At 45.6% G+C, this 25,693-nt stretch overlaps 1 long non-coding RNA gene across 1 annotated transcript in view; it reads left to right on the top strand.

Moving 5' to 3' along the window:
- The window catches only part of LOC134929278 (uncharacterized), a 41,945-nt gene extending 39,884 nt beyond the window's left edge, over positions 1–2,061 (top strand). Inside the window, exon 3 of the long non-coding RNA XR_010178438.1 lies at positions 1,399–2,061. This is a non-coding gene — a long non-coding RNA (uncharacterized LOC134929278). The remainder of the gene's footprint in view (positions 1–1,398) is intronic.
- The last annotated feature ends 23,632 nt before the right edge of the window (positions 2,062–25,693 follow it).

Here is a 25,693-nt window from a genome sequence, read left to right as displayed (position 1 = left end):
GTTCGTGAGCCAATCAGAGCTTGCGAACCGGCAGCCAATCAGGAGCCACCGCTGACGGTCCGCGAGCTTTGATTGGCTCACGAACCAGCGGCTGGTTTGAAGTTCTATACGCCGCCGCAGCCTGACATAGCCGCGCTCTCCTCTCTGCCCTGACTCGATAGCTGAGTCACGCTGCCGCCGGAGGGAGCTGTAGCAGCGGTGAGCGGTATGGCACTGTGGGGGCATTTGTATATCTGGCACTGTGGGGGCATTTGTATATCTGGCACTGTGGGGGCATTTGTGTATCTGGCACTGTGGGGCATTTGTGTATCTGTCACTGTGGGGGTATTTGTGTATCTGGCACTGTGGGGGCATTTGTGTATCTGGCATTGGGGGCATTTGTGTATCTGGCAGTGTGGGGGCATTTGTGTATCTGGCACTGTGGGGGCATTTGTGTATCTGGCAATGTGGGGGCATTTGTGTATCTGGCACTGTGGGGGCATTTGTGTATCTGGCAATGTGGGGGCATTTGTATATCTGGCACTGTGGGGGCATTTGTGTATCTGGCACTGCACTGGCATTTGTGTATCTGGCACTGCACTGGCATATGTGTATCTGGCACTGCACTATTGGGGGCATATGTATATCACATCCCATTTTAATTGGCCACACCCATGGCACGTGCACTCAGTACCTCTAAGGGGCATAACTACTGGGGGGCAGGGTAGTTTTTAAGTTGATAATTTTTGTATGGCCCCCCAAAGGATTTTATAAGTATCCAAATGTCCCTTGGTAGAAAAAAGGTTCCCCACCCCTGCACTAAACAGTGAAAAGAGTGGAGAAAGAGCCAGTGGAGAAGTTGACCATGGCAACCAATCAGCTGCTCTGTATAATTTTATAGTATATAAATTATATATGTTACTTCAGTGCTGATTGGTTGCCATGGGCAACTTTTCCACTGGCTCCCTTTTCACTACTTAGTACATCTCCCCTCATCGAGCTGATCAGTCAGTGTTGTGACAGCAGAGTAGTAGGCAGTCACTGCTGTCACTCTCGTGACATCCTTTAAGAGCTGCTCTACCTCCTCCCACTGGTGACACTCTGACTCCGCCCTCTTTGTGCATGCACGACTCCATATAACCTCATATGCGCTAACCATCGCAATGGAATTTCCGTCAAATGTTTTTGATGCAATGGTTAGTCACCATTGCATCGCAATATTCGATGGCAGAAGCCCATCCTTCCACTGATGACGGGTTTCCAATGTCCGTTCCTAATGGGCAGTTGCCGATGTCTCCACACTGTTGCAACGGCACATTATGGGGCGCGCGGCTAACTGAATTGACCCAATATTGTGTGAACGTTTGCAAACTGCATAAACAAAATTATAATAATTTTCCCCTTTATCCCATGTTGTAGGGCTCTTATTGTGGATAGTTCAACTGTCCTGAAGTTTTACCCACATCACCTACTGTATGTAATTTTTTTCATTTATTCCTCCATGGAGAATATACATATCAGCATGGGAGACAGACATTCAGATTCTCTGTTCTGACAGATAAGAGCTGGAGACCCTATACAGTGGATATTAAACTTCTTGAAGGATCAGAATTTTCCCAGGATTCTTCACTCCAGAGTGGTTTATAGTTTGCTCTGACAGAAACACTCTATAAAACTTGTAGTGGTCCTCTTTTTTTTCGTAGAAGTTTGTACACATCCTATATACAGTATCTAGAGCACAAGTGAGACTGTAACAGAAAGCATTCCTTCTGAGGATGATGTTGGGACTCAATGTTACATCTTCTTAGCATTTAGATTGATTTTCACAGAACATAAGAGGAAAAATCTCTTGTGTGTTTTGAGCAAGATGCCACATGGACCCAAGCACTGATGCCAATCAGATTTCAACTGACTTGAAAAGCAAATTGATATGGGTCCCATGTTCAAAGAATCTTGCAATTGCACATACCTCAGATAGACCAGTATCTTATTTTGTATAACATCCAAGGCTCATCATTTTTCATTACCTATCTTATTTGTTAGTGTTAATATAGTTTATGTACCCCATGTATTTTATTATAAATGAACATTCCTGTATTTACCATTTGTTATTAAATAGTAATAAAGTACATATAATAAACAATAAAGATAATATATCATATAATGGATACATTATAATTAGAGATGAGCGGGTTCGGTTCTCCGAGATCCGGACCCCCCCAAACTTCACCTATTTTACACGGTTCCGAGGCAGCCTCGGATCTTCCCGCCTTGCTCGGTTAACCCGAACGCGCCTGAACGTCATCATCCCGCTGTCGGATTCTCGCGAGATTCATATTCTATATAAAGAGCCGCGCGTCGCCGCCATTTTCACTCGTGCATTGGAGATTGAATGGAGAGGACGTGGCTGCGTTCTCTCCCTAAAAAGCTCCGTATCTGTGCTCAGTGTGCTGCAAATATCTGCTCAGTGTGCTGAAAATATCTGTGCTCAGTGTGCTGAAAATATCTACGTTCTCTGCCTGAAACTGCTCCATATCTGTGCTCAGTGTGCTGCAAATATCTATGCTCAGTGTGCTGCATTGTGGGGACCACCAGTATATAATTATAGTAGTACAGTACAGTAGGCCATTGCTGTGTCTTGCAGCTCTGTGTCAAGTATACTATCCATATCTGTGCTGCATTATTGTGAGCAATATATAGTAGGACAGTGCAGCATTTTGGTGACCAGCAGTATACATATAGTACAGTACAGTAGGCCATTGCTGTATCTTGCAGCACTCTGTCAAGTATACTATCCATATCTGTGCTGCATTATTGTGAGCAATATATAGTAGGACAGTGCAGCATTTTGGTGATCAGCAGTATACATATAGTATAGTACAGTAGGCCATTGCTGTATCTTGCAGCTCTATGTCAAGAATACTGTCCATATCTGTGCTGCATTATTGTGAGCAGTATATAGTAGGACAGTGCAGCATTTTGGTGACCAGCAGTATACATATAGTACAGTACAGTAGGCCATTGCTGTATCTTGCAGCACTCTGTCAAGTATACTATCCATATCTGTGCTGCATTATTGTGAGCAATATATAGTAGGACAGTGCAGCATTTTGGTGACCAGCAGTATACATATAGTACAGTACAGTAGGCCATTGCTGTATCTTGCAGCTCTGTCAAGCATACTATCCATATCTGTGCTGCATTATTGTGAGCAGTATATAGTAGGACAGTGCAGCATTTTGGTGACTAGCAGTATACATATAGTACAGTACAGTAGGCCATTGCTGTATCTTGCAGCTCTGTGTCAAGTATGCTATCCATATCTGTGCTGCATTATTGTGAGCAGTATATAGTACAGGTTGAGTATCCCATATCCAAATATTCCGAAATACGGAATATTCCGAAATACAGACTTTTTTGAGTGAGAGTGAGATAGTGAAACTTTTGTTTTTTGATGACTCAATGTACACAAACTTTGTTTAATACACAAAGTTATTAAAAATATTGTATTAAATGACCTTCAGGCTGTGTGTATAAGGTGTATATGAAACAAAAAATGAATTGTGTGAATGTACACACACTTTGTTTAGTGTACAAAGTTATAAAAAATATTGGCTAAAATGACCTTCAGGCTGTGTGTATAAGGTGTATATGAAACATAAATGCATTCTGTGCTTAGATTTAGGTCCCATCACCATGATATCTCATTATGGTATGCAATTATTCCAAAATACGGAAAAATACGATATCCAAAATACCTCTGGTCCCAAGCATTTTGGATAAGGGATACTCAACCTGTAGGACAGTGCAGCATTTTGGTGACCAGCAGTATACATAAAGTACAGTACAGTAGGTCATTGCTGTATCTTGCAGCTCTGTGTCAAGTATACTATCCATATCTGTGCTGCATTATTGTGAGCAGTATATAATAGGACAGTGCAGCATTTTGATGACCAGCAGTATACATGTAGTACAGTACAGTAGGCCATTGCTGTATCTTGCAGGTCTGTGTCAAGTATACTATCCATATCTGTGCTGCATTATTGTGAGCAGTATATAGTAGGACAGTACAGCATTTTGGTGACCAGCAGTATACATATAGTACAGTACAGTAGGCCATTGCTGTATCTTACAGCTCTGTGTCAAGTATACTATCCATATCTGTGCTGCATTATTGTGAGCAGTATATAGTAGGACAGTGCAGCATTTTGGTGACCAGCAGTATACATATAGTACAGTACAGTAGGCCATTGCTGTATCTTGCAGCTCTGTGTCAAGTATACTATCCATATCTGTGCTGCATTATTGTGAGCAGTATATAGTAGGACAGTGCAGCATTTTGGTGACCAGCAGTAGAAGTACAGACAGTACAGTAGGCCATTGCTATTGATATATTACTGGCATATAATTCCACACATTAAAAAATGGAAAACAAAAATGTGGAGGGTAAAATAGGAAAAGATCAAGATCCACTTCCACCTCATGCTGAAGCTGCTGCCACTAGTCATGGCCGAGATGATGAAATGCCATCAACGTCATCTGCCAAGGCTGATGCCCAGTGTCATAGTAGAGAGCATGTAAAATCCAAAAAACAAAAGTTCAGTAAAATGACCCAAAAATCTAAATTAAAAGCATCTGAGGAGAAGCGTAAACTTGCCAATATGCCATTTACGACACGGAGTGGCAAGGAACGGCTGAGGCCCTGGCCTATGTTCATGGCTAGTGGTTCAGTTTCACATGAGGATGGAAGCACTCATCCTCCTGCTAGAAAAATGGAAAGACTTAAGCTGGCAAAAGCACAGCAAAGAACTGTGCGTTCTTCTAAATCACAAATCCCCAAGGAGAGTCCAGTTGTGTCGGTTGCAATGCCTGACCTTCCCAACACTGGAAGGGAAGAGGTGGCGCCCCCTGCAAGTGCTGGAAGGAGCACCCACAGTCCAGTTCCTGAAAGTCAAATTGAAGATGTCACCGTAGAAGTACACCAGGATGAAGATATGGGTGTTGCTGGCGCTGAGGAGGAAATTGACAAGGAAGATTCTGATGGTGAGGTGGTTTGTTTAAGTCAGGCACCCGGGGAGACACCTGTTGTCTTTGGGATGAATATGGCCATTGACATGCCTGGTCAAATTACAAAAAAAATCACCTCTTCGGTGTGGAATTATTTTAACAGAAATGCGGACAACAGGTGTCAAGCCGTGTGTTGCCTTTGTCAAGCTGTAATAAGTAGGGGTAAGGACGTTAACCACCTAGGAACATCTTCCCTTACACGTCACCTGGAGCGCATTCATCAGAAGTCATTGACAAGTTCAAAAACTTTGGGTGACAGTGGAAGCAGTCCACTGACAACTAAATCCCTTCCTTTTGTACCCAAGATCCTGCAAACCACACCACCAACTCCCTCAGTGTCAATTTCCTCCTTAGACAGGAACGCCAATAGTCCTGCAGGCCATGTCACTGGCAAGTCTGACGAGTCCTCTCCTAACTGGGATTCCTCCGATGGATCCTTGATTGTAATGCCTACTGCTGCTGGCGCTGCTGTTGTTGCTGCTGGGAGTCGATCATCATCCCAGAGGGGAAGTCGGAAGACCACTTGTACTACTTCCAGTAAGCAATTGACTGTCCAACAGTCCTTTGCGAGGAAGATGAAATATCACAGCAGTCATCCTGCTGCAAAGCGGATAACTCAGGCCTTGGCAGCTGTGTTGGTGTTAAACGTGTGTTCGGTATCCACCGTTAATTCACAGGGAATTAGAGAATTTCTTGAGGTAGTGTGTCCCCGGTACCAAATACCATCTAGGTTCCACTTCTCTAGGCAGGCGATACCGATAATGTACACAGACGTCAGAAAAAGAGTCACCAGTGTCCTAAAAAATGCAGTTGTACCCAATGTCCACTTAACCACGGACATGTGGACAAGTGGAGCAGGGCAGACTCAGGACTATATGACTGTGACAGCCCACTGGGTAGATGTATTGCCTCCCGCAGCAAGAACAGCAGCGGCGGCACCAGTAGCAGCATCTCGCAAACGCCAACTCGTTCCTAGGCAGGCTACGCTTTGTATCACCGCTTTCCATAAGAGGCACACAGCTGACAACCTCTTACGGAAACTGAGGAACATCATAGCTGAATGGCTTACCCCAATTGGACTCTCCTGGGGATTTGTGACATCGGACAATGCCACCAATATTGTGCGTGCATTACATGTGGGTAAATTCCAGCACGTCCCATGTTTTGCACATACATTGAATTTGGTGGTGCAGAATTAAAAAAAAAAACGACAGGAGCGTGCAAGAGATTCTGTCGGTGTCCCGAAGAATTGCGGGCCACTTTCGGCATTCAGCCACCGTGTGCCGAAGACTGGAGCACCAGCAAACACTCCTGAACCTGCCCCGCCATCATCTGAAGCAAGAGGTGGTAACGAGGTGGAATTCAACCGTCTATATGCTTCAGAGGATGGAGGAGCAGCAAAAGGCTATTCAAGCCTATACATCTGCCTACGATATAGGCAAAGGAGGGGGAATGCACCTGACTCAAGCGCAGTGGAGAATGATTTCAATGTTGTGCAAGGTTCTGCAACCCTTTGAACTTGCCACACGTGAAGTCAGTTAAGACACTGGCAGCCTGAGTCAGATCATTCCCCTCATCAGGCTTTTGCAGAAGCAGCTGGAGAGATTGAAGGAGGAGCTAAAATGGAGCGCTTCCTCTAGGCATGTGGGACTTGTGGATGGAGCCCTTAATTCCCATAACCAGGATTCACGGGTGGTCAATCTGTTGAAATCAGAGCACTACATTTTGTTCACTGTGCTCGATCCTAGGTTTAAAGCCTACGATGTATCTCTCTTTCTGGCAGACACAAGTCTGCAGAGGTTCAAAGACCTGCTGGTGAGACACTTGTCAACTCAAGCGGAACGTGACCCGTCAACAGCTCCTCCTTCACATTCTACCACAACTGGGGCTGTGAGGAAAAGGCTAAGAATTCCGAGCCCACCCGCTGGCAGTGATGCAGGGCAGTCTGGAGCGAGTGCTGACATCTGGTCCGGACTGAAGGACCTGCCAACGATTACTGACATGTCATCTACTGTCACTGCATATGATTCTGTCAACATTGAAAGAATGGTGGAGGATTATATGAGTGACCGCATCCAAGTAGGCACGTCAGACAGTCCGTACGTATACTGGCAGGAAAAAGAGGCAATATGGAGGCCCTTGCACAAACTGGCTTTATTTTACCTAAGTTGCCCCCCCCCCCTCCAGTGTGTACTCCGAAAGAGTGTTTAGTGCAGTCGGTCACCTTGTCAACGATCGGCGTACGAGGTTACTTCCACAAAATGTGGAGAAGATGATGTTCCTCAAAATTAATTATAATCAATTCCTCCGTGGAGACATTCACAATCAATTGCCTCCAGAAAGTACACAGGGACATGAGATGGTGGATTCCAGTGGGGACGAATTAATACTCTGTGAGGAGGGGGATGTACACAGTGAAAGGGGTGAGGAATCGGAGGATGATGATTAGGTGGACATCTTGCCTCTGTAGAGCCAGTTTGAGCAAGGAGAGATTGATTGCTTCTTTTTTTGGTGGGGGCCCAAACCAACCAGTCATTTCAGCCACAGTCGTGTGGCAGACCCTGTGGCTGAAATGATGGGTTTGTTAAAGTGTGCATGTCCTGTTTATACAACATAAGGGTGGGTGGGAGGGCCCAAGGACATCTTGCACCTCATTTATTTATTTATTTATCTTTGCATCATGTGATGTTTGGGGCCAATTTTTTAAGTGCCATCCGTTCTGACACTGCAGTGCCACTCCTAGATGGGCCAGGTGTTTGTGCCGCCCACTTGGGTCGCTTAGCTTAGTCATCCAGTGACTTTAGGACTAAAAATAATATTGTGAGGTGTGAGGTGTTCAGATTAGACTGGAAATGAGTGGAAATTATGGTTATTGACATTAATAATACTATAGGATCAAAATTACCCCCAAATTCTATGATTTAAACTGTTTTTGAGGGGCTTTTGAAAAAAAACACACGAATCCGACCAAAAATTTTCAGGGAGGTTTTGCCAAAACGCGTCTGAATCCAAAACACGGCTGCGGAACCAAAACCAAAACACAAAACCCGAAAAATTTCCGGTGCACATCTCTAATTATAATGAAATGTTGAACAAACTACGTTTATTTACTTAAAAAAGGTACATTAAAGTTTACCTACCTGATTTGAAATTAAAATTGAATCCAATCACTCGTGAAAATTAATTCTTAACAAAAAAATAGGATTTTAATTACCTACCGGTAAATCCTTTTCTCGTAGTCCGTAGAGGATACTGGGGTCCATTTAGTACCATGGGGTATAGACGGGTCCACTAGGAGTCATGGGCACTTAAAGAATTTGATAGTGTGGGCTGGCTCCTCCCTCTATGCCCCTCCTACAAGACTCTGTCTAGGAAACTGTGCCCAAGGAGACAAACATATTTTGAGAGAAGGATAGATAAAGATAGTGGTGAGATTCCGAAACAGCACACACAACAAGAGGAAAGCCAAGCTAACCAAACTTGAAACAGGAACAGCAACGGCTGAACCAACATTACTTAACCAAGTGCAGGAAGAACGAAGCACTGGGTGGGCGCCCAGTATCCTCTACAGACTACGATAAAAGGATTTACCGGTAGGTAATTAAAATCCTATTTTCTCTTACGTCCTAGAGGATACTGGGGTCCATTTAGTACCATGGGGATGTACCAAAGCACCCAAACCAGGTGGTAGAGTGCTGAGGTTCCTGCAGAACTGATTCACCAAACTGAAGGTACTCAGAGGCCAAAGTATTGAACTTGTAGAACTTAGCAAACTTGTTCGAACCTGACCAAGTAGCTGCTCGGCAGAGCTGTAAAGCCGAGACACCCCAGGCAGCCACCCAGGAAGAACCCACTGACCTAGTAGAGTGGGCCTGTACAGATATTGGACACGGCAAACCTGCCGTGGAATAAGCATGCTGGATAGTAAGTCTGATCCAGCGTGCAATTGTCTGCTTTGAAGCAAGACACCAAATCTTATTGGGATCATAAAGAACAAACAGCGAGTCCGTCTTTCTATGATGATGTTCTTTTCACATACACCTTCAAAGCCCTCACAACGGTGGTCATTCCGAGATGTTCGCTCGCTGCTGATTTTCGCAGTGCAGCGATTAAGACAAAAAACGGAAAAAATGCGCATGCGCATGGTACTTTCACACAAAACTTTGTAGATTTACTCAAGCTCGAGCAACGTTTTTTCATCGCTCGAGTGATCGTAGTGTGATTGACAGGAAGTGGGTGTTTCTGGGCGGAAACTGCCCGTTTTCAGGGAGTGTGCTAAAAAACGCAGGCGTGCCAGGTTAAAACGCAGGAGTGGCTGGAGAAACGGGAAAGTGGCTGGCCAAACGCAGGGCGTGTTTGTGACGTCAAACCAAGAACTAAACGGACTGAGGTGATCGCAGTCTAGGAGTACATCTGGAGCTACTCAGAAACTGCAGGGAATTATTTAGTAGCAGTTCTGCTAATCTTTCGTTCGCTATTCTGCTAAGCTAAGATACACTCCCAGAGGGCGGCAGCCTAGCGTTTGCAATACTGCTAAAAGCAGCTAGCGAGCGAACAACTCGGAATGAGGGCCAACATCCAAAGACTTTGAAGTAGCAGAGGTATTGGTGACAACCGGAACCATAATAGGTTGGTTGATGTGAAATGTGAGTTCAGCTCTGTCCTCATGGAAAATTAAATAGGGACTTTTGTGAGACAAAGCCCCCAGCTCCGACACACGTCTTGCTGAAGCCAAGGCCAACAGTGTGACAGTCTTCCGCGTAAGATATTTTACGTCCACCTCCTGTAACGGTTCAAACCAATCCAATTGGAGGAACTGCAGCACCACATTGAGATCCCAAGGTGCCGTGGGAGGCACAAAGGGCGGTTGTTGGATGTGCAGAACACCTTCGAAGAACGTCTGGACCTCAGGGCCAATTGTTTCTGAAAGAAAATGGACAAGGCCGAAATCTGGACTTTTATGGAGCCCAGACGCAGGCCCACATCTACGCCTTCCTGCAGAAAAAGCAGGAAACGTCCCAGATGAAATTCCACCGCAGAATAATTTCTGCTCTCACACCAAGAGACGTATTTCTTCCAAATACGATGGTAATGCTTAGATATTACCCCCTTCCTGGCTTGGATCATAGTCGGGATAACTTTATTAGGGATCCCTCTCCTGGCTGGAATCAGCCGTTCAACTTCCATGCCGTCAAAAGTAGCCGCAGTAAGTCCTGATAGACGAACTGGTTATGTTGCAGAAGATCCTAGTGAAGAGGTAGAGGACACGGATCTTCAAGGGGCATCTCCAGAAGGTCCGCATACCAGGCCCTTCTTGGCCAGTCCGGAGCAATGAGTATTGCTTGAGCCTTTTCCCTTTTTATTCGTTTTAGAATTCTTGGGATCAGAGGAAGTGAAGGAAACACGTACACCATCTGATAGACCCATGGAGTTGTCAGGGTGTCTATCGCCACCGCCTGAGCTTCTTGTTGAGACGAGAGGCCATCATGTCAACCTGTGGATATCCCCACCGACTTGTCAAGCACCTGAACACTTCCGGGTGAAGGCCCTACTCCCCCAGGTGCAGGTCGTGTCTGCTGAGGAAGTCTGCTTCCCAGTTGTCTACTCCCGGAATGAAGACCGCTGACAATGCCACAGTGTTTCTTTCTGCCCAGAGGAGAATTCTTGACACCTCTGACAATGCTGCTCTGCTTTTCATTCCGCCCTGTTGGTTAATGTACGTCAGTGCCGTCACATTGACCGACTGTACCTGAATTGCCCGATCTTAAAGAAGATGTGAGGCCTGCAGAAGGGTGTTGTATATGGCCCTGAGTTCCAGAATGTTGATTGGAAGGGTGACTTCCTGACTTGACCATCTTCCCTGAAACTGCACCCCCTGAGTGACTGCCCCCCAACCTCTGAGGCTTGCGTCTGTGGTTAACAGAATCCAGTTCTGAATTCCAAACCTCCATCCTGCGACAAGGTGAGAAGACTGTAGCCACTACAGAAGGGAGATCCTGGCCTTATATGACAGACGGATCCTCTGGTGCATGTGAAGATGCGATCTGGACCATTTGTCCAACAGATCGAGCTGGAAGGGTCTAGCGTGAAACCTTCCGTATTGAAGTGCCCCGTAAGAGGCCACCATTTTCCCCAGAAGGAGAATGCATAGATGCACCGACACCCGGATTGGCTTCAGGACATCCCGAACTATCGACTGGATTACCAATGCCTTTTCCAACGGAAGGAACACCTTTTGCGACTCTGTGTCCAGTATCATTCCCAGGAATGGTAGCTTTTGTGTTGGTTCTAGGTGAGATTTCGGAAGGTTCAGAATCCACCCGTGATCCTGGAGGAGTTTGGTTGAGAGAGCAATGCTGTCCAGCAACCTTTCCCTGGACGGTGCCTTTATCAGGAGATCGTCCAGGTACGGAATTATGTTCACTCCCTGCTTGCAGAGTAGAAACATCATCTCTGCCATCACCTTGGTGAACACGCTCGGTGCCATGGAGAGACCAAATGGCAGAGCCTGGAACTGGTAGTGACAGCCCTGCAGTGCAAACCAGAGATAAGCCTTATGAGGCTGCCAGATCTTGAAGGTATGTGAAGGTACGCATCCTTGATATCCAGAGACACTAGGAATTCCCCCTCCTCCAGACCTAAGATCACCACTCTCAGAGACTCCATCTTGAATTTGAACACTAGTAAGTATGGGTTCAAAGACTTGAGGTTCAGAATTGTCTTACCGAACCGTCCTGCTTCGGTACTATGAACAAGTTGGAATAGTACCCCTTGGTTAGTAGATGGGGTGGAACTGGAACAATGACTTGAGTCTGTACCAGTATTTGAATGGCATGCTGTAAAGTTATACTTTCCTCTTTTGAAACTGGCAAGCCTGATTTGAAGAATCTGTGAGGTGGGAGCTTTTGGAACGCCAGTCTGAAGCCCTGGAAAATAAGATCTATGACCCAGGGATCCTGGCACGAATTTGACCAGATCTGACTAAAGAATTGTAGTCGGGCTCCCACCTGACAGCCTTCCAGGCACTGCGGACCACCGTCATGCTGAAGTCTTTGAGGAAGCAGTGCCTGAACTCTGTTCCTGAGCACCTGCTGTTGCTGGTTTGCATGGTTTACCTCTTGTGCCGCTGGAGGACGTAGAAGCAACTCTGGATTTTCCCTTGAACTTGGCCGTCCGAAAGGACTGTAACTCAGAAGCTGAATAAGTCTTCTTGGTAGGGAGGGCTGCGGAAGGAAGATACGTAGACTTACCCACAGTAGCTGTGGAGATCCATTTGTCTAATTCATCTCCAAACAAGGCCTCTCCTATGAATGGTAGGCCTTCCACGCCTTTCCTGGAGTCCGTGTCAGCAGTCCACTGGCGTAGCCACAAGCCCCTGCGTGCCGACACTGCCATAGCAATGGTGCGTGCGTTAAGCACGCCTATTTCCTTTATGGCTTCCACCATAAAGTTTGCAGTGTCCTGTATATGCTGCAGGAGTAAGACAACATCCCCCCTAGATAAGGAATCTAACCCCTCAATTAGGTTACCTGACCATTTAGCAATGGCTTTAGTGATCCACGCACATTAGTAGTGGGTCCTTGGGCCACCCCAGTAGCTGTGTACAATGATTTGAGTGTAGTCTTAATTTTGCGATCAGCCGTGTCTTTCAGGGAAGCTGCACCAGGGACAGGCAATACAATTTTACGTGACAGCCTAGAGACTGATGCGTCCACTATCGGTGGATTTTCCCATTTTTTCCTATCCTCCAGAGGAAAAGGAAAAGATGAGAGCAACCTTTTAGGGATCTGAAACTTCTCATCAGGATTAACCCATGGTTCCTCAAACAGGGTATTCAATTCCTTTAACACAGGAAAAGTAACTGAGGACTTCTTTTTTACATTAAAATAAGATTCCTCACACTCCTCTGACACCTTATCAGGTATATGCAGAACATCTCTGATAGTCTCTTTAAGAGCCTCTATTCCCTGTGACAGAGCTGCATCCCCCCCCCCTCCCCCTCCCGTTCAGTCCACCTCCCCCTCCTCCATGTCTGACATTTCAGCATCAGACTGCAGGATATGGGCCAGAGATCACTTTTGCGGACAAATAGGAGGGGGTTGAGACGCTGTTTTGGGGACTGAGTCTCTGTTCATAAACTCATCCACAGTCTGTCTTAAATAATGCGACTCTGTTTCATTGCGGGACGATTATGTAGAAAGAGTGGAGATCATTCCTTTAAGAGAATTAACCCACTCTGGTTCAGCCCCACTATTCTGTGTACCCAGTAGTGAGCCCCCTGGTGAAGAGGAACACTCCGCTGTACAAGAAACACACTCTTTGCCTGACATAATGTAAATGTGACAGCACACACACACACACACACACACACACACACACACACACACACACACACACACACACACACACACACACACACACACACACACACACACACACACACACACACACACACACACAGGAAAAGGTTAAGCACAAGTGACCCACAAAGAGCCCTTCAGGGAGACACAGAGTTGTTTGGATCCAGCCCCCAAACGCACCCTTATCGCTAATGCCAAGCTTAGCCGGGTCACAGACTAAGTGCCCTGATAATACTAAGTACCATGACTAATAGTCGCTCCCCCCCTGCTATGACCCCCTGGTACTGCTGAGGTAATTTGGAGTCACACCGGAGGAGCTGCGCGCCCCGGCCAGTCAGCGTCTGTGTCCACTGCAGAGAGAAAATGGAGCTGGTGAGCTGCTGGATCCTCTCGTAGTGAAGCCCCGCCCCTTCAATGGCACGCGGTCTTCCCTCTTTTTTATACTGGCTGAGGTGATTTTTGTGCTTAAAATGGAGCAGAACCGTTTTAAGGCTGTGTACTGTGTACAGTGTACTGAGATGCAGTTGTGTGCTGTGTCTGGAGACGCATTCTGTCCCGTTTAGAAGCCGTGTGTCTACGTACCCTCGTGCCACCATAATGGCCGGTGCCCCAATAACCGGGACGCCGGCTCAGTACTCACCACTCATCATTCTTCTGGCTCTGTTAGGGGTAGCGGCGTGCTGCGGGAATGTACGCTCGCTATGGTAGGGCTTGCGAATAGTTCCCTCAGGAACTCAGTGTCCTATCAGCGGGGAACGGGAACATTAACCCTTCAAGAGGTTGGGCCATTTCCCCCCTAAGTCCAACGAAGCAGGAAGGCTGGTGCTAACCAGCCGTGCCTGAAAATAACAAACATAGAAAATAAATGCAGAAAACTCTTCAGGAGCTTCCTTCAGCGTAACCGGCTCCGGGCACATTTTCTAAACTGTCTGGTAGGAGGGGCATAGAGGGAGGAGCCAGCCCACACTATCAAATTCTTAAAGTGCCCATGGCTCCTAGTGGACCCGTCTATACCCCATGGTACTAAATGGACCCCAGTATCCTCTAGGACGTAAGAGAAAAAATTAATATAAGTGAGCATTAATATTCAGCTTTACAGAGTTAATACTGGGTAGAACCATGTTTAACAGCAATTATAGATCTGAGTATTACCCGGTTAAGAGTCTATCAGTTTTGCACATCTAGACATTGCAATTTGTGACTATTCTTGGCAAAATTGCTGACGCTCTATCAGGGTGGATGGTGATTGTTGGTAAATGGCAATTTTTTAATATTTGCACAATTGAATTGAGATCTGGGATTTGGGCTACTTTAGGACACTTTTTTAGGCGTTAATCCCCTCCTGTATGGCTTTTGGAGTATGATTTGGGTCATTGCTATTGTGACAGGAATCGCACACACTGGATTAACTTCACCAGTTAGTACAAGTTCATAATAGTACAAGATCACATTAGTACAAGTTCATAACAGTACAGGATCACATTAGTACAAGTTCATAACAGTACAGGATCACATTAGTACAAGTTCATAACAGTACAGGATCACATCAGTACAAGTTCATAGCAGTACAGGATCACATTAGTACAAGTTCATAACAGTACAGGATCACATCAGTACAAGTTCATAGCAGTACAGGATCACATTAGTGCAAGTTTAGTGGTCCTAACATCCCCTTCTGGATGCTAGTCACCATCAGAAGCATTGTTCCCTTGTGCCTGGAACCCTTTTAACACACTCTTACAGGTGCCTGTAGTCAACTGCTTCTCAACCATGAACAACAGTAACACCTGACCTATATTCTCATTAGCTACAATGCTGCAATTCTAAATCTCTGTAAGATCTGTGCTGTCTTCTCCACACTATGGGGGTCATTCCGAGTTGATCGCTAGCTGCCGTTGTTCGCAGCGCAGTGATCAAGCTAAAAATCTGCATTTCCTCGCACGCGTATGCACCGCAATATGCACGCACGACGTACAGGTAAAAAGTCCTTTGTGGTTTTGCATAGGTTCTAGCAAAGCTTTCAGTCGCACGGCAGAATGCCGGAAGATTGACATGAAGTGCGCGTTTCTGGGTGGCAACCGACCATTTTTGGGGAGTGCTTAGAAAAATGCAGACGTGTCGGGGAAAATGCAGGCGTGGCTGGGCGAACGCTGGGCGGGTGTATGACATCAAAACCCGTCCCTCCGTCGTTAGAATCAACGCACACGAAGAGTAACTACAGGGCTGGTCTTGTTTTGCACAAAATTATTTTGCAGCCACTCTGCTGCACAGGCATTGCACTTCTACAAAGCGAAAATACACTCCCCGGTGGGCGGAGACAATGCATTTAAATGGCTGCTAAAAGTAGCTAGTGAGTGATCAGCTCGGAATGACCCCCTATGTTGGAAGAGAAGTCTTGTTTCAAGTTCAAGCACTTTGTAGACTACAGCAGGTTTCTGTCGACAATTAGTCTGTACTATTCTCTGTCCATTTTTCTTTCTATTTTTATGAGACTTGCAGTCCCTGTCACAGAAAAGCATCCCAAGGGGATGGCATTTTCACTGTGATGTGCAGTATCAGGTTTGCGAAAAGCATAACACTTTGCATTGTGGCAGAACAGTTCAATTTTGGTCTCATCAGACCATAGAATCTTCCTTCACATGTTCATGTCTCCCACATGTATTCTAGTACTGTAATCAGGCCTTCATATACATTAAGGTGATATAAGGGCTTTCTTCTTGTCGCTCTCCTATTCAACCCAGATTTATGAAGTATGTGCTATTGTCATCTCATGCACAGTAACTTATATCTCTGTCAGGAAAGACTGTAACTCTTTAGAGTTGTCTTTGGCATCTTGCTGGCCTCCCTTACTGCAGCTCTTCTCGTCCGGACACTCAGTTTTGGAGAATGGCCTGTTCTAGGTACCGTACTGTCCCTTAGGCTAACCCTAACACTCCCCCTAGTGTCTAAACCTAACACCTTCTCCACAGCCTAACCCTAACCCTTCCTGGCATACTTACGTTTGGGATGCTGACTGTCAGTATTCTGAGCGGTGGTCTTCTGACCGCTGGCATCTTGACCGTCGAGATGCCAACTACATTCAGTGTGCTATGGTATTGCTGTCTGGCGCATATGTAGTAGTACTGGGTGGGCCACTTTATACACATGAATGCATTTAATATTGTTAGGACCAGGCCCAAGTCTAGCACCAAGATAACATGCTCTAACCTCTCATCCCCTCCCATTTCCTCCCTGCACATTGTTACCATGAAGATGATGCTATCTGACTACACACAGGAATACTTGGACACACAAGGCAAAGGAAGAAGCAATAACAAGAGTTTGGGAAAGCTGAACCCAGGGACATAATTAGGGGTGTACAAATGGTGCCATCGCCAGAGTGCAGGGCCCTGGGAGTGGCATCAATACTGCCTCTTGGCACAGGCATTTAGCTTCCAGAGTGCCTGAAATGGCAGGCTGAATCTCGGAGCGTGCTAAGTATACTCCGAACTGTGCTGTATTTCCTGGTGACGGAGGCCCTGCCTTCTCAATGACAGATCATTGTTCTGCTGAAAGGTGAACTTTCAAGCTTTAGTTTTGCAACAGACTGAAGTGGGTTGTCTTGCAGTACGCATCTCCTTGTATTTTTCACCATCCATTGTTCCTTCAGTTTTATTAAGATGGCTATCCCCACTGAAAAGTATTACCACAACATTATGCTGCCATCCCCGACCACAAAACCATATCCCTCATTTTAGTTTTATTGAAAATTCCAGACGTGCTGTGATTTGTCTTCAGCAATGGCTTCTTTCTAGTGACCCTGTCATACAGGCCAGTTGTATGCAGAGCTGTTGATATAGTTGACTGGTGCACCTTCATTTCAGTCTCAGACCTTAACTCTGTAGCTCCTACAAACAGACCACTCATGCCAGTCTGGACACTCAATATGCAATTATTGCTATGCTACTCTCCCCATAATCTGACCAATCATTTTGAGCAGTTTTCCTTTTTCTGTTTGCTGTGCAATTTCCTGGGAGGTCTGGGATTTGCTGTGGGTGGTCCTGGATCTCCCATATAAGAATGAGTCTTATTTTAATATACGAGGGGTATGGAATAAGTTTCTGGATGCACAAAAAGTACATATATATACTGTATATAAGTGAACATTACATTTTTTCAAAGTATTCACCAGAGGAGTCTATACATAGTTGCATGTGCTCAAACTACTTGGTGAAGCAGCGGGACCAGATCGAAGCAGGCATGTCTTCTACATGCAGCAGCTTCCGGTGAGTAAAAACAAATCCCATGCATCTTGCATGGGCCTGGTCTGCACTATACGGAAGATAACCAAGCTCCTGGATGTGTTCATGGGCCAGAAAATCCACCATTTTCCTGGACTTGCGGGCAGGTGTATTGTCATGATTGAGAAGGGCACGACGAGCACAAGTTCTTGGACGGCACCTTGAAATAGCTTCCAGTATTTGTGTCAGGCATTGGTTGGTGTCCCAGTCCCCAGCTCCTGCACTACTGGTAAGGTGACCATTCTTGGCAATGCTGCACTCACCTCTAGTTGGTATCTACTGTGCTGACTGTTGTTTGGTCAAAACTGTAGATCCAGGATTCATCGCCACTGATGATCTCCCAAACGGTAGCAATGTTGTCCTTGGTGATGGTCTTCCAGGGATCGTATCCAGTGCCCAAAGTCTGCAAACCACTTAAACTCACTGGTTCAGGACAGTTCTACCTCCACAAAAGCAGCTTGCAGTCAGTCAAAACGCTCCTGCTGTCGCAGACACCCTTGTAGTCGTAGAAGATCACGGCTCCCCAGTGGCCTTTGTTGAGCCCCATATCAAGCTTGTGAAGAAAGTGAACATGCTGACTTCTTCGTGTGCAGTGCTGCTTTTACATGGTTCTGGGCCTTGACATTTACAAGAACTTTAGTTAGAGATTACAGTTCACAACCAGTCAGTCAGATTATGGGGGTCATTCAGATCTGATTGCTGGGCTGCTAATTTTGCTGTCCTGCGTTCAGATTGTCGCCACCTACATGGGGACTGTATTTTGACTGTGCAAGTGTGCGATGCTATGTGTACGCTGAGCTGCTAAAATCCACTTTGTGCAGTCTCTGCGCAGCCCAGGACTTACTCCTACAGTACGATCACATCAGGCTGATCGGGGCCGGAGCTGACTTCAGCTGAAAACGCTTGGGCACGCCTGCGTTTTTCCGAACACTCCCAGTAAACGGTCAGTTACCACCCGCAAACGGGTTCCTCCCATCAATCACCTTGCAAACGCCCGTGCAATCGAATTTTTCGCACCATCCCATCGCTGTCTGGCGATGCCCGTTGTTGTTGTCCAACACGCGTGCGCATTGTAGTGCATACGCCTGCGCATTTAGTACCTGATCGCCCGCTGTGTGAAAACGCATAGCAGCGATCAGATCTGAATGACCCTCTATGTCTACTCTACCTATGCACTGCACGGGATCCGGTCTGAAGATCGACAGTGTCTAGGTCGACAATGTTTAGGTTGACCACTATAGGTCGACAGTCACTAGGTCGACATGGATGGAAGGTCGACAGGGTTTCTAGGTCGACATGTGCTAGGTCGACAGGTCTAAAGGTCGACATGAGTTTTTCAAATTTTTTTACTTTTTTTGAATTTTTTCTTACTTAACGATCCACGTGGACTACGATTGGAACGGTAAAGTGTGCCGAGCGAAGCGGTAGCGGAGCGAAGGCACCATGCCCGAAGCATGGCGAGCGAAGCGAGCCATGCGAGGGGACGCGGTGCACTAATTTGGGATCCTGGTCACTCTACGAAGAAAATGACACACAAAAAAAACAATCCTCATGTCGACCTTTAGACCTGTCGACCTAGCACATGTCGACCTAGAAACCCTGTCGACCTTCCATCCATGTCGACCTAGTGACTGTCGACCTATAGTGGTCGACCTAAACATTGTCGACCTAGACACTGTCGATTTGATGAACCACACCCGCACTGCACATCCAGAAATTTACTGCACATCCTTTGTAAATGCACATCAATGTGGCTGCTCTCAATCTCACTATTATAGTACCAACTTATCATAAAGATGCTTCACTGCAGCAGGTAAGGTTTACTTATTTTAATATTAATATTCAATGTTTGTCTTTTTATTTTTTAGCATTTAAAAGATGTCCATAAAAACTTAAGGTAAGGGAAATATTTAAGATAAATTATATTTACAATATTTACATGTACTATACAGAAGTGATTCAATGATAACATGCTGTAATGTACAGTACAACATACTGTATGCTGGGGTACACTTTATGTGAGAAAAAAACAGCAGGTGCTATTCTAAAAACTATAGAGTAAGGCTGGACACATTTTCAGCACTGTAAATAATTCTAATCAAAATATTAAAGGGAGACTAAAGCTAGTGTTAACATAAGTTTCCATTATTTCTAGTCACCTTTGTATAAGGGGAGAATTTACATTTATCTACCTAACTGGATAGTGCCGTGTCACTACGAAAGTATGTCCCACTGAGGTTACTGATGTAGGCAGGGTGTGTAAACTTCCTGTTTACCACCACGTCTTGTGCACATACAGTAGTTATAGGGGTGTATTCAATAGAAGTCGGATCCTTTCTGAAAGTAAAGATCCGACACCTGTCGGATTTGGCCGTTCCCGACAATGCCAACTCGACTTTTTTTAACGTTGGATTGACATTGTCGGAAACGTTGCTAAAACCTGCCGGATTTGTCCGCGTTTCCGACAAAACACGTGGCCGCCGATCCGCATGCTTTCTGAATAGTCAGAATTCCTAACTTGTCGGAAAATCTGAACCCCTAACGACCTAAAAAAGTTGGAAACTGCCGTCTTTCCGGCAAGACGTCAGTTTCCGGCAAGAATTGAATACACCCCATAGTCTCCGAAGGCTTACTAGTGACCAAAGAAAAGAGAGGGGTCAGGTAAATCAGGTCAAACACAATAGCCTCAAACAAAATAAGTATTTGGGTGCTATCCTGATCTGTTGCTGCAGTTGCTGCTGGTGGCAATGGGCTGTCCGGGCTCGGTGCGTGCTAGCTTATAATAGGTCTGTGTGCTACCTGCGCTCACCTTGGGGATGGTGTAAGTGGGTATCTGTGAACAAATGATATATCTGAATGTTTTCACATGCAAAGTTTGTCTTTATTGAGTCACAGTGCTCAAAAATTAACCTAGTATGTGATAATGTTGCAAACAGTGTGTAGGAAAATGCAGATTGGATAAGGGATACAATATTATAAGTACAGAAACAAGTGAGGTATGGCCCTCATTCTGAGTTGATCGCTCGCTAGCTACTTTTAGCAGCCATGCAAATGCATAGTCGCCGCCCACGGGGGAGTGTATTTTCGCTTTGCAGAAGTGCGAATGCATGTGCAGCCGCGCAACAGCAAACACTTTTTGTGCAGAACAAGACCAGCCCTGTAGTTACTTATTCTGTGCGATGATTGCTGCGACGAGTGACACGGTAATGATGTCAGATACCCGCCCAGCAAACGCCCGGCCACGCCTGCGTTTTTCCAAACACTCCCAGAAAACGGTCAGTTGCCACCCAGAAACTCCCACTTCCTGTCAATCTCCTTGCATTTGGCTGTGTGATTGGAATCGTCGCTAGAACCAGTGCAAAACCACAAAGGACTTCGTACCGATACGATCCACGTGCGCATTGCGGTGCATACGCATGCACAGATTAGCCGTTTTTATCACTGATCGCTACGCAGCAAACAACGGCAGCTAGCGATCAACTCGGAATGAGGGCCTATATGCAATGTTTCAAACGCATGAAATACAACATGGAAAGAACAAGGTACCATACAGCTTGTTGTGCACAATGTGGAGTATAGAGAAAGTCCGATTTACATCATTATGTGGATGGATGTAGTATTCTGCTTATTAAAGTCCAGAGAAGTCCTGATTCCCTGATGCAGGGGTTGGGTTAGTCTGTCTCCAATTGCAGGTTAAAGCATTATGGGATGAGCAGGTTGGGGTTTGTTTCACGGGGGCCGGCGTCCCGACCCACCACTGGCAATCAACTTACCCTTCCTGAAGTCTTTGTGGTGCTGAGCCATCTTATTTCTCTCTGTTCCCTCTTTAGGGTGATGTTGGTGGCTCCCCTGTCCTCTGCGGTGCTGGTGCTGCAGGATTGAGTGGATCTTCTGCTGGCCGCTGTGAGGACCCACAGCGACCAGCAGAAGATCCACTCCATCCTGCAGCACCAGTGCCACCACATACATCACCACCACCAACATCACCCTCGAGGGGATAGAGAGAAATATGACTGCTCAGCACAACAAAGATCTCAGGAAGGGTAAGTTGATTGCCAGTGGTGGGGCAGATGTAACATGTGCAGAGAGAGTTAGATTTGGGTGGGTTATATTGTTTCTGTGCAGGGTAAATACTGGCTGCTTTATTTTTACACTGCAATTTTAGGGGAAAATTTTATTTTGCAATCAATCTTGGCCCTAAGTTAGAAAAAAGAAAAACGTGAGACTGCATTATGTGAGCTCAGATTTCTATAACACTCGCTACCAATAGGTAACTGTAATAAGTCTAGGGTGTCAACACCTTGTGTTACATTGCCTGCTTCGTTCTTCCAACGATATCTCCTGTAATAATGCGCCAGCTCCACATTTCTTTAGTAATCACCAGAAGACTGGCACCAGTGCCATATTTCCGAAAATAATGGCAGAAATATGCTCATCTGCAGAAAACTCTGGCATAGTTCCACAGTCTTTGCAAGAGCATGCACATTTGCCATTTTTCTTTCAAGGGATGACCCACAGACGTCTACACACAGGACCCTTCCAGTAACCTTTTGGTTCTTAGAATGAACTTTGTTCTACTCTGTATATACCATAGGCAAATGCATTTGAAAGCCCAAAAAACTAGTAAATATATGTAATCTTTTGCATTTGTCTTGAGTTTTTACGCCTGTATTTACCTGTAATGTAAGTTCAGACGAATCCGGACTAAGCTGATGTATCATTTTGAAATGTATTCTATTCCACGTATTTGTGTTTTCTCACTTTCTCCCCTCCTCCCACTGCTTCCCACTTACCCTCCATTATTATTGGCGGGGAGGTGGGCATTCATTCATTTGATTTCTGTCCCTAGTGCATACAATAGTTTGTCCCACTCTTTAGTATTAAAATGCTGTTTACTTTATGCTACCTTAGTGGAACATTTCATATCATCCTTGTACCAAGGATTTCATGATTTAAAGCTTAATATATCAAATAAAAGAACGTTTGCACTTTGTTAGGGCTGATGTGAATAAAATGAGGAGAATTAATCAATGAAATTACATTTCAGTACTTGTTTGGAAAAGAAAAGCAGCTTAAACTGAAGAATGATAATAGGCCGGCATCTATCGTGTTGTAATTTACAGTCTACAAATATCCAGGGAGTTTTTTTTTATTTTGTAATTTTGCAGCAAGCTTATAATTTTAATGACCTTGAAGGAAAAACTAATTTTCAGTGGAACAAAAATAAAATGAAAGTACTTCAATTAAGAGCCATTATTCATAGGTGGAAAGTGATAAATGAATGTTTTAAGGCCTGAACAAACATGCTTGGTTTTCTTTTATTATGGTATGCATTGCTATTCACACACAGATCCCAATTAAAAGACTTACATAACTGCACGGGATGCATTTAAAATACTGGCATTCAGGAGACCGACACCGGAATCCCAACAGCCGGTGAAATACCAATGCCCGGAATCGCAAACTCCACAGGTTATTCCTACTCGGTTGGTGGGTCCATGCCACCAACCAAGTAGAAACATAACCTGTGGCAAGCGAAGCGAGCCACCCAGCCCAAAATGCATCACGCTTATCACATTGGTCAGGTTTAGCTGTTATATGTGGTTAAACCCGAGCTGTTTGGGCACAATCAGTGTGATTAAAAAATTAATTGAATAGCGCACCGTGATCTCCTGTCACTTTAGATTAGATATCCGGAGCAAGAGGCCACGTAAAAACAATTGAATTACCCCATTAACTCAATAAAATTGTATCTTAATAGCTGGCTAAAGTTAATTCTCTCCCTGTGGCCTGTTCCTGCCTGCTCTTTTGGTAGTACTACTAGTGATTTCCCATTTTTGACTTTAGCTTTTCCTCTGACCTGATTCTTCCCGTCACCTTGTATAACATTGCCTGCCTGGTTCTGACCCAGTTCTGTAAACTATGTTCCAGTCCGCCTCATGGCAACCTGTCTCTCTGTCTGCCAGCCCTGTATGGTAGGAACCCAGTTAGAGAAAGCAACCTGCATATTGGGCGCTGTAAAACCCCCAAATTCTCTTGCAGGTGTCCCTGGTGAAACCACACCTCTGTTCAGGGAATTAGCAAAGCCTACTAGGGGCCTAATCCAAGGTTGATCGCAAAAGCAAAATCTTCCTCTAATGGGTTAAACCAGGGCCGGCTCCAGGCCTAATAGCGCCCTGAGTGAGAAAATCTCAAAGTGCCTCACACCACGCGCGCGCTCCTCAAAAAGTGGGTGTGGCCTCGCAACTTTATATTATCAAACTGTAAATATATTTTCACACCCCCTCTACACACACAATTAGCAGCCTTACACATGACGCCCACAGTAGTGTACCTTACACATAATGTCTCCAGTATATTGTCATTAACACATACGTCCCCAGTAGAGCAGTGCCCGATGCACATACGCTCCCAGTAGTGCCAAATACACATATGTCCCTAGTAGTGCAGTGCCAGATACACATATGCCCCCAGCAGTGCCAGATACACATATGCCCCCAACAGTGCAGTACCAGATACACGTTATATGCCCCCTCAGTGCTAAATACACATATGCCCACACTGTGCCAGATATACATACACCCCCACAGTGCCAGATACACATTTTATGCCGCCAGCAGTGCAATGCCAGATACACATAATATGTCCCCAACAGTGCAGTGCCAGATACACATAATATGTCCCCACAGTGTCAGATACACATAATTTGACCCCACATTGTCAGGTACACATTATATGCTCCCACATTGTCAGATACACATTATATGCCCCCACAGTGTCAGATACACATTATATGACCCAACATCGTCAGATACACATTATATGCCCCCACATTGTCAGATACACATTATATGCCCCCACAGTGTCAGATACACATTATATGACCCAACATCGTCAGATACACATTATATGCCCCACAGCGCCAGATACACATAATATGCCCCCCAGTGTCAGATACACATAATATGCCCCCACTGTGCCAGATACACATTACATGACCCCACATTGTCAGATACACATAATATGCCCCCACATTGTCAGGTACACATATGCCCCCAGCAGTGCAGTGCCAGATAAATATTATATGCCCCCGGCAGTGCAGTGCCAGGTACACATAATATGCCCCCAGTGTCAGATCCACATTATTACCCCACATTGTCAGGTACACATTATATGCTCCCACATTGTCAGATACACATTATATGACCCCACAGTGTCAGATACACATTATATGACCCAACATTGTCAGATACACATTATATGTCCCCACATTGTCAGATACACATTATATGCCCTACAGCGCCAGATACACATAATATGCCCCCAGTCTCAGATACACATATTATACCCCCACTGTGCCAGATACACATTATATGACCCCACATTGTCAGGTACACATATGCCCCCAGCAGTGAAGTGCCAGATAAACATTATATGCCCCCGGCAGTGCAGTGACAGGTACACATAATATGCCCCCAGAGTCAGATAAACATAATATGCCCGCAGTGTCAGATACACATAATATGCCCCCACAGTGCCAGATACACATAATATGCCCCCCACAGTGTCAGATACACATGTCCCCACAGTGTCAGATACACATAATATGCCCCCAGTGTCAGATACACATAATATGCCCCCACAGTGCCAGATACACATATGCCCCCACAGTGCCAGATACACATAATATGCTCCCACAGTGCCAGATACACATTCCCCCCACAGTGTCAGATACACATGCCCCCACAGTGCCAGATACACATGCCCCCCACAGTGTCAGATACACATGCCCCTCACAGTGCCGGCTACACGTGCCCCCTACAGTGACAGATATACATGCCCTCCACAGTGCCGGCTACACGTGCCCCCCACAGTGCCAGATCCACGTGCCCCCTACAGTGCTGGATACACGTGCCACCCACAGTGCCAGATCCACGTGCCCACCACAGTGCCAGATCCACGTGCCCCCACACTACCAGATCCACGTGCCCACCACAGTGCCAGATC

Source organism: Pseudophryne corroboree, chromosome 5 (assembly GCF_028390025.1).
Source record: "Pseudophryne corroboree isolate aPseCor3 chromosome 5, aPseCor3.hap2, whole genome shotgun sequence".
In the NCBI taxonomy this organism is placed as follows: Eukaryota; Metazoa; Chordata; class Amphibia; order Anura; family Myobatrachidae; genus Pseudophryne; species Pseudophryne corroboree.
Note: the sequence above shows the minus strand (reverse complement) of the source record. Positions and strands in the feature narration are given on the sequence as shown.